The sequence below is a fragment of the Pristiophorus japonicus genome, unplaced genomic scaffold (assembly GCF_044704955.1).
Source record: "Pristiophorus japonicus isolate sPriJap1 unplaced genomic scaffold, sPriJap1.hap1 HAP1_SCAFFOLD_58, whole genome shotgun sequence".
In the NCBI taxonomy this organism is placed as follows: Eukaryota; Metazoa; Chordata; class Chondrichthyes; family Pristiophoridae; genus Pristiophorus; species Pristiophorus japonicus.
The window spans coordinates 4,221,493-4,230,982 of NW_027254488.1; the positions used below are offsets into that span (position 1 = coordinate 4,221,493).

The 9,490-nt window shown below is 46.2% G+C and overlaps 1 non-coding gene across 1 annotated transcript; it reads right to left on the reverse strand.

Annotated features, from left to right (window-relative positions):
• Positions 1 to 7,616: 7,616 nt before the first annotated feature.
• trnaw-cca (transfer RNA tryptophan (anticodon CCA)) lies at positions 7,617 to 7,688 on the reverse strand. Its single transcript has one exon. It is a non-coding gene; the product is annotated as a tRNA-Trp (tRNA).
• Positions 7,689 to 9,490: the final 1,802 nt, after the last annotated feature.

Consider the following 9,490-nt stretch of genomic DNA (forward strand, 5'->3'; position numbering starts at 1 on the left):
ATCCTCTCTGCATCCACCTTCTCAAGCCCCCTCATAATCTTACACATTTCGATAAGATCACCTCTCATTCTTCTGAATTCCAATGAGTAGAGGCCCAACCTACTCAACCTTTCCTTATAAGTCAACCCCCTCATCTCCAGAATCAAACTAGTGAACCTTCTCTGAACTGCCTCCAAAGCAAGTATAGCCTTTCGTAAATATGGAAAACAAAACTGCATGCAGTATTCCAGGTGTGGCCTCACCAATACGTAATACAGCTGTCGCAGGACTTCCCTGCTTTTATACTCCATCCCCTTTGCAATAAAGGCCAAGATACCATTGGCCTTCCTGATCACAAAAAGTTAGCATGCAGATACAGCAAGTAATTAGGAAGGCAAATGGAAAGTTGGCCTTTATTTCAAGGGGGATGGAATATAAAAGTACGGAAGACCTGCGACAACTGTACAGAGCACAGGTGAAACCACACCTGGAGTACTGCGTACAGTTTTGCTCTCCTCATTTCAGGAGGGATAAACTTACATTGGGGGCATTTCACAGAAGGTTCACAAGGTTGTCTTATGAAGAATGGTTGAACAGGTTGGGATCTACCTATTGGAGATTAGCAGAGTGAGAGATGATATATTTGAAAGGTGTAAGATTCTGAGGGGCGAGACAGGGTAGATGCAGAGAGGATGTTTCCCCTCGTGGGGGAATCTAGAACGAGGGGACATAGTTTCAGAATAAGGGGTTGCCCATTTAAAATGGGGATGAGGAGGAATTTCTTCCCTCAGAGGGGCGTGAATCTTTGTATTTCTACCCCTGAGAGCTGTGAAGGCTCGGTCATTGAATATATTTAAGGTGGAGGTAGACAGATTTTTGAACGATATGGGAGTCAAGGGTTCGGCGGAGATGGTAGGGAAGTGGAGCTGAGGCCAAGATCAGATCAGCCATGATCTCACTGAATAGTGGAACAGGCTCGAGGGGCTAAATGGCCTCCTACTGTTCCTATGTCCCTCTGTGTAAGGTCTGGGAAACACACGGTGGTCATCTTTCTAAACTTCAAATAAATGGTGTTGTTTTAAAGGGGATGCAGAAACAGAGTGACCGAGAGATTTACACACAGCAATATTTGAAGGTGGGTAGACAAGTTGATAAGGTTACTAATAAAGAATACAGGACCCTTGGCTTTATAACGTGAAATAGATTACACCGGTGAGGAACTTACACCAAAGCTTTATAAATCCCTGCTTAGGCCTCAGTTGGATCCTGTTTACAGTTCTGGGCACCACAATTTAGGAAGGATATCGAGGATTTGGAGAGAACATAAGAAATATATAAGAAACATTTTCTGTTGTTATTGAAAACACAAACACAGGTATTCATTGAAATCCAATCTGTAGGTGGCCACACACAGATTGAAGAGAGCCAGGGAGACCGACAGAATCGGGAAACATCGGGAAATGGACAAGAGATATTGACAAGGACTAAAACCGCTTTGAGACCAGACAATTGCGGGAACCCCTGTGGTTAATGAAAGGGCTTTTTGTGGTTGATTTCCTGACACACTTGTAATGTGGGGAAAGATGTGCCCAAATCACCCCCATGTGGACCTCAACTCTTTCAGAAGCAAGAGAGTGTGTAACCTGGGTCTATAACATAAAGTAATGGGGTCCTTAACGATTAAAGCCCATTATTAATTCTCTCACACATTTCAATTATGTTTATGAAATGAATTGATGGAAAATTCAAGAACTGAACTTTAATGAGTTAAGGAACTTTAATCATTGATGAAGTTTTATCCCCTATCTGATTTTACACACACTGTATTTTAGGAGAGTGAGTTAAAATGCCGATCGCTCATTATACAAGGAACCTGGGGCTACTTTTAAAAAATGTATTCCACGGAAAAATATTCTCCAAAACAATGTTTCTGTCCGTGCTCAAACCGAGGATATTTCACATGTGTGGCGAACGTGATAACCGTTACACGACGGAAACCTCTGCTTACAACTCGAAAAAAAGCATCCTGCAGCGCTGCCTCACTTCCCAGCAGCAGATCAAAGCCGCAAACAAACCAATCGATTATTCCCACTTCCCCACCTCCACAGATACTGCCCGACCTGCTGAGTGTTTCCAGCATTTTCTGGGGTTGATGTGCGTCGCTTTCAATCTTTGAAATTTCACCAAGCAAAGAAACGGTCAATCGAACTGACCCTGTAAGCACTTTGTTCGCGTTTATTCACAGGAATATCTGCAGTCGGGAGCAGAAAAGGAATTAAAACCGAATACCGTCTTCGGGACAATCAGAATACTTCGTCACAGACAAGGCACCGGAAGGCTGGAAGGTAGATTACACCGGTTGTGGGAGAGCTGGTTGGCAGTGACATGGAAGTGTCTGCAGTGTGCGGGACCAGACTGCTTCCATACATCCACACTGAATGTCCACCCTTTATTTGGGAAAAGTACAACTGAGAGTGGACAAGTTCCATCCTGGTCGGAGCAATCTGAAGGCTTAACTGACTGACAACCTGGTTTTGGATGTCGTGCAGTGAGCACTTGCGTCAGTCTCTGCGACGCAATGGTTTAGCGCGTTGGGCGATTAACCTAAAAGTTGGTGGTTCAAGCCCACCCAGAAGCGAAGTTTTTAACTGTGTTTTCCCTGAGGATTCGGTGCTGCACGGTTCCAGTTTGTCATTGCGCGTTTTGACTGCACAAACATATTCCGCAAACATTACCAGCTGTGCTCTTATCCAGTGAGTTCCCACTCCAATACTTTTATGAGCATTCAGTTCAAGTGTAGAGTTTGAGTGTATACAGAACTGTACAGTGATATCAGAAAATTTTACAAGGTTGTGGGACATTGTGTTTTGTTAATATTGAACCACGAATATGAATCAATCCATTTTTTCCAATATTTAATTGAGCAAGTTTTCAAAATGTTTCCACCCAATTTTGAACCAGGATCTTTTCGCGTGTGAGGCAAATGTGACAACCACTACACTACGGAAACACTGCATTTGAAGTAATGTTAGGAACATAACCAGAGCTTTAACCTACACAGCTGGACTATACTTCAGGAGCTGGTTTTACGAGAATAGAAAGACGGTGCTATATTTAGGAAGGCTGTGAGTGTGGTAGGAATTGATCCAGTGTTTCCCAGACTTTACAAATAGGAACAGGAGCTGGCTATTTAGCAGCGAGTGGTTAGGATCTGGAATGTACTGGAGGCAGACTTAATCTTATCTTTCAAACAGGAGTTGGATAAGTGTCTGAAGGAAAAACAATTGCAGGCCTCAGGGGAAAGAGCGGGGGAGTGGGACACGCTGAGAGTCGGCACGGGCTCGACGGGCCGAATGGCCTTCCGTGCTGTAACCATTCCATGATTCTATAAGTTAGTGGCACATTTCATAGTGTTGGTGGAAGCAGAACATTGCAAAGGGACATGGATTGAGTCGGCAAAACAAGATGCATCTGATTCAGGAGATTCGGAGGGCGTGGAAATTCGTGAGTTTAATGAATTTGAAAGGAACATTTTTGTTTTGTGCAGTTTTGGTCAGAGAAATGTTTGTGAAAGGAATTTTTTGCACAGAGGAATGCAGCATTTAATCTTCTGCCTTAACACTTCTTTCTGGGTGTCGGGGTCACATTTATTTTCGATGTCATTCTTCCAGAATTGATATTTCATTTGCTGTTTCACAATAACCAGACTCTTGCTCTAAAGTCAGTCGCACTTTTCCCCCAGTCTCCTGTTGATGTTACCATCAATGAACATTTTGAATCAGATCCCTAAAGCACAGTGTGTAAAATGGGACATGATTTAACAATTAACGTGGGGCTCGCACCCCTGAATCCAAGATTAAGATTCTCATGCTCGACCGATTGACCTTGCCGGGCTTCTGCCAAATGCACCTTTTTGTCGCTGATTGCAGCCAGGCGCCTGTTGGCTCCGCCCCAGATGTTTAAACTTGCTGTCGAGGAACTGACAGAATCCTCTTGAAAGGTGGACCAGACTCGAGGGGCCGAAAGGCCTACTCCGGCTCCGAATCCTTACATGTTTATGATCTTATAACCTTTCACAGGAGAACAAACTCGCCCCTGAGCATGCATGAGGAGAAAGCTCCAGAAAATATTACCACCCGCTGAGATTTCGCTTGTAAGTGTTAAGTCCTGACCCTGCAGTACAGACTCAGACGAGGCACATGCTGAAGTCAAGGTCACTCTGGACCTGCACCTTTATTTCACAGCTCTCAAGTGCCACACTTGCCTGAGACCTGCCTTTATATACCTGTGTAGAACAGGTATGCAGTGTCTCCTGCAAGTGCACCCCTGGTGGTAACGTATGCTTGTGGTTACAGGTCATATCTAGTTACAGTCATGTATAGCATGGTAAGATACAGTTATATACAGTAGTGTGAGATACATGACATCAAACTCCCCCAAGGTCTTATTGTCTTTATAGATTCAGACTCTCAGGTGGTCTACGCTCTCGCGTGGAGCGTCTTAGTTGTGGTTCAGTTGTTTGCCTTGGTGCCTGTTTTTCTTTCAGTGTGATTGCTGGTATCTCGCCTGGGCTGTCTGTTGAGACTGCCCTTTCCTCAGGTTGTTCCCTCTGTCTGTCCACCAGGTGTGGTGTGAGTTCCATACTGTAGTCTGCCTCTCGTCCTGCAGTATTGTTGGTGAATCTACTTTTTACTTGGTCTACATGCCTCCGACAGGTTTGGCGATTGTCCATTTGTACAACCAGTAGCCTGTTTCCTTCCTTGCCTGTTACTGTCCCTGTACGTCATTTGGGACACCTGCCATAGTTTAGCACAAGCACTTTGTCCCCTATCTCATTCCACCTCCCCCTCAAATTTAGGTCATGGTACTCAGTTAGCTTCCGGCGCTTAGCCTCAACAATTTCATGCATGTCTGGGAGGATTAACGAGAGCCTGGTCTTTAAGGATCATTTCATCAATAGTTGCGCGGGGGGAACCCCAGTCAACGAATGGGGACGAGATCTGTATGCCAGCAGCAGTCGCGACAGGCGGCTCTGCAGCGTGGGACCTTGGATTCTGAGCATGCCTTGTTTAATGATCTGCACTGCTTGCTCCGCCTGGCCATTGGAGGCCGGCTTTAACGGTGCCGTCTTAACGTGATTTATGCCGTGGTCAACTATAAGTTCTTGAAATTCTGCGCTAGTGAAGCACGGACCATTATCACTGACCAATATGTCAGGAATTCCTTGCATTGCAAACATGGTTCTCAGGCTCTCCACAGTGGTGGAGGTAGTGCTCGAGTTTAAAATGGTGAACTCGATCCATTTTGAAAATGCATCAACGGCTACGAGGAACATTTTGCCCATGAATGGGCCCGCATAGTCTACATGCACCTGCGACCACGGTTTTTGTGAGCCAGGGCCAGAGGCTTAGGGGGGCCTCCCTGGGGGCATTACTGAGTTGGGCACAAATAGTGCACCGAAGGATGCAGAGCTCCAAGTCCGCGTCAGTGCTAGGCCACCAGACGTGGGATCTGGCTATGACCTTCATTATGACGATCCCCGGGTGCTCGCGGTGGAGCACCCGGACAAACGCCTCGCAGCCTCGCAAGGGCATAACTACTCGGCTGCCCCACATCAGGAAGTCTGCCTGTAGTGATAATTCATGCCTGCGCCTATGGAAAGGTTTGATCTCCTCGGGGCAGTCATCGCGGGTCTCTGCCCTGTCACCAGTTAAAACGCATCTTTCGTCCAGGCTCTGATTTGGTGCGACATCATGGGCGAACCTGTGGATTCAAAGGCACTGATTGCCATGACCATCTCACAGTCCTGTTCGTCCGAACCTTCTGTCGTCGCCAGGGGTAGCCTGCTAAGCGCGTCGGCACAGTTGTCTGTGCCTGGTCTGTGCCTTATTGTATAGTCGTAAGACACCAGCATGAGTGCCCACCGCTGAATGCGTGCCGAGGCTTTGATCTTTATTGCCTTGCACTCAGATAGCAGGGACGTGAGGGGTTTGTGGTTGGTTTCTAACCCGAACTTGGCCACGAAAAGGTATTGGTGCATCTTTTTGACATCGTACACGCACGCGAGCTCCTCCTTCTCAACCATATCATACCCGCACGCCGCCCGCGAAAGTGACCTGGAGGCACAAGCAATGGGTTGTAATTTACCCGCATCATTGACATGCTGTAAAACGCACCCGACCCTGTACGCTGACGCATCACATGTAAGAACTAACTTTTTACCTGGGTCAAAAAAGGCTAAAACACTGTTGGAACATAGAAGATTGAGTTATTGAAGGCGCGTTCTTGGGCGTCCCCCCAAAACCAATCGCACCCCTTTCTGAGTAGCATGTGGAGAGGCTCCAGCAGCGTGCTCAAGTTCTGTATAAAGTTCCCAAAGTAATTGAATAACCCGAGAAAGGCAGGCAGTTCCGAGATATTCCAGGGCCTGGGTGCCAGACGAATTGGTTCGGTTTTTGATTCTGTTGGGCCGATTCCATCAGCGGCAATCCTTCTGCCCAAAAATTCATCCTCAGGCGCGAGAAACAGACACTTGGATTTCTTAACTCTTAGGCCTACTCGATCCAATCGACTTAGTACTTCCTGCAAATTGCGGAGATGGGAGTCGGTGTCCCTGCCCGTGATGAGTATGTCATCTTGAAACACAACCGTCCCCAGGATGGACTTGAGCAGACTCTCCATGTTGCGCTGGAATATAGCAGCTGCCGACCTGATGCCGAATGGGCATTGATTGTACGTAAAAAGGCCTCGATGTGTGTTGATGGTGGTGAGTAGCTGAGACTCTTCGGTCAGTTCTTGCGTCATATACGCAAATGTAAGATCAAGTTTCGAGAAAAGTTTTCCTCCAGCCAACGTGGCAAATAGGTCCTCTGCTCAGGGCAGCGGGTATTGGTCCTGTAGGGAGACTCTGTTATGGTAGACTTGTAATCCCCACAGATTTGTACGGATCCATCAGGCTTCATGACGGGGAGGCTGGGACTTGACCAGTCGCTAAATTCCACGGATGAGATAATGCCTTCCCGCAGGTCCAGTTCGTGTTCAATCTGTTCCCTCATCACATAAGGCACAGCTCTAGCCTTATGATGGACTGGTCTGCCATCCTGTGTGATGTAGATTTTAACTTTAGCCCCTTTGAAGGTACCCACACCTGGCTGAAAGAGATGTTCAAAACGACTTAGAACTGCAGAGTAGTGTGAGATACATGACAGTAAGGTGAACGTGTGAACGGCCACACTGCGGAAACAACTCCACCTTCAGCACCAGGTCAGACGGAGATGCTGAGCGAGCAGGTGAACTGCAGGATCCCACTTTTTAGGAGCTGATCGTTGTGCCAAGCAAATGAGTTTTGCTTAATGACTAAAAATAAAAGGTGCCAGAAGTGGGATTCAAACCCACACTTTCAGAGCAGACTGAACACAACAGCTTAGACCGCTCGGCTGTCCTGACTATCCAATGCTGTGTATGGCCACCTACAGGTTGATTTTGAACTTTTGTGTCTTGTCACAAGAAATAAATGAGGGCAACAGGTGTTTCTCTGACTGACACCGGGGAAACAGTGAGACAGACCTTGGAGCAAGGGTCTGGTTGTTGCCAAAGAGCAAAGAAAATATTAATTCCAGGATTACCCAAAGGAGCAGTGACCTCGACGTGATTTGAACACACAACCTTCTGATCTGGAGTCAAACGCGCTACCGTTGCGCCACAAGGCCTACACAGGGAACTTGCGATATTCGTCTATATGAAGATTCCGCAATACAAGGGGCTTTAAAATCCCTGTCCATTCCCACCAGGTATCAGAAGAAGCGCTCACCTGCCAGTCACTGTATGTTTTTTGTTTAACTTTTGTGTTGTTTTCACGGGAAAGCATCATTAATTAACCCGTCATCTTCTTTTGTACAATGAAAGAAATGCTGACTGAGGGACAGTCGATATTTCAATCATTTGTTCTGTGCTTTGCATGTTAACTGTTCAACCATATCCCATTTTAGGAGTCTGGTTCAAAATCCTCATCGCTGGCGACACCAGGAATCTGGGGCAACTTTTGTCAAAGATAACAGCACCGGTTATTCCGACACGCCAAAGTTCCCTGGTGGATCCATTTTCTCTCGCTAAAAGTTATCTATTTATTGATGAAATAAAGAGCAATTAAGGAATAAGAGAGCCCTTTTGCTAGGAGAATAAATAGCAAACGCTGGAAATCTCAGCAGGTCAGTTAGCATTTGCCAGGAGACAAGACTCGCCTCCGATTGTTCCCCTATAGGAAATTTCAACACGATGTTCTCGCCCAGCATTGAACCGGTGACGTTGCATGTGTAAAGCAAACGTGATAACCGCGACACTACGGAAACCTCTGCACAACTAGCACAATAGAGGGGAGCTGACCAGTGAGCTCACTCTGTGCTGATCACCACTGATTTTTAATGTGGAAGCAAGTCATCCTCGACTCCGTGGATTACCTAAGAAGAGAGGAGGATCAGGAATGTGTTGGCTCACCTGAAACAACTTCTGTCCCACACTGAAAGTTCTCAATCCTTCTCCTCCGCTGCCCTTTACAGAAATGTCACGTGTTCACTTCCACATCCTCACAGTGGGGCCACAGAGGCTCCTACCGTCTCCCAGCGATCAGCGAACTCGCCCAGTTTGTAAAATTAAACCAGGGACATGTGTCCGGCAAAGGGCAGGAGAAGCGGGAGAGTGTGTAAGCTCATTCTGTAACAGATAGTAGTGGGGTTATTAACGGCGATTACAGCAATCATTAATCCTCTCACACACCTCAATTATGTTTCTGCGATGAACTGATTGAGAATGGAAAGGGTTAATGCTCGGGATCTTAACCACTCAACCAGGGAACAACTTCGATAATTTGTATCAATATAAAAATATATATTTATATATGAACCTGTATGTCAACGGCAAGCTGTCTAGACCTCATGGCACAACGGTCGTGAATCTAACTTTGAGCGAGAGAAATTGTTCCACAGTGACACCCATTTCATCTTTTATTCCCTTTTAAACACTAGAAACTGAGATAGGGGGAATAAATAGAGAAATAAAAGCACAGGGATACAGACAAGAGGAAGAGAGAAGGGGAAATACTGTCCCCACCCAGAACTAATGCAGAAACCTCTCTGCTGCGCTCGGGGTGGCCACCCACAGCCTGGATACACTAACGTCCCAACAGCTCATTGACAGTCGGAGTGGGACCGTGCGGTGATTCAGAAGACAGGTCGAAAAAGCAAAGTCACTGATTCGGTCTCACGTGCTTCTCTAATCAAGAGAAGCCACACACAAAAACTTGCTTTTATAATGGCTATACATTACCGTTATGATTGTCAAGCAGTTGGTTCATTGATCTAAAGGTGTGACTTTAGATGAGTCGAAGTTAAATGAAATTTGTGAGAAGTCCTGGGTTCCAATCCTGGACGAGTCCATTATTTTGCCGGCGAGTTTTGAAATTGCATAGAAATTTTGCAAAGGAAGACTTGCATTTCTGCAGTGCCTTTCAGGAACT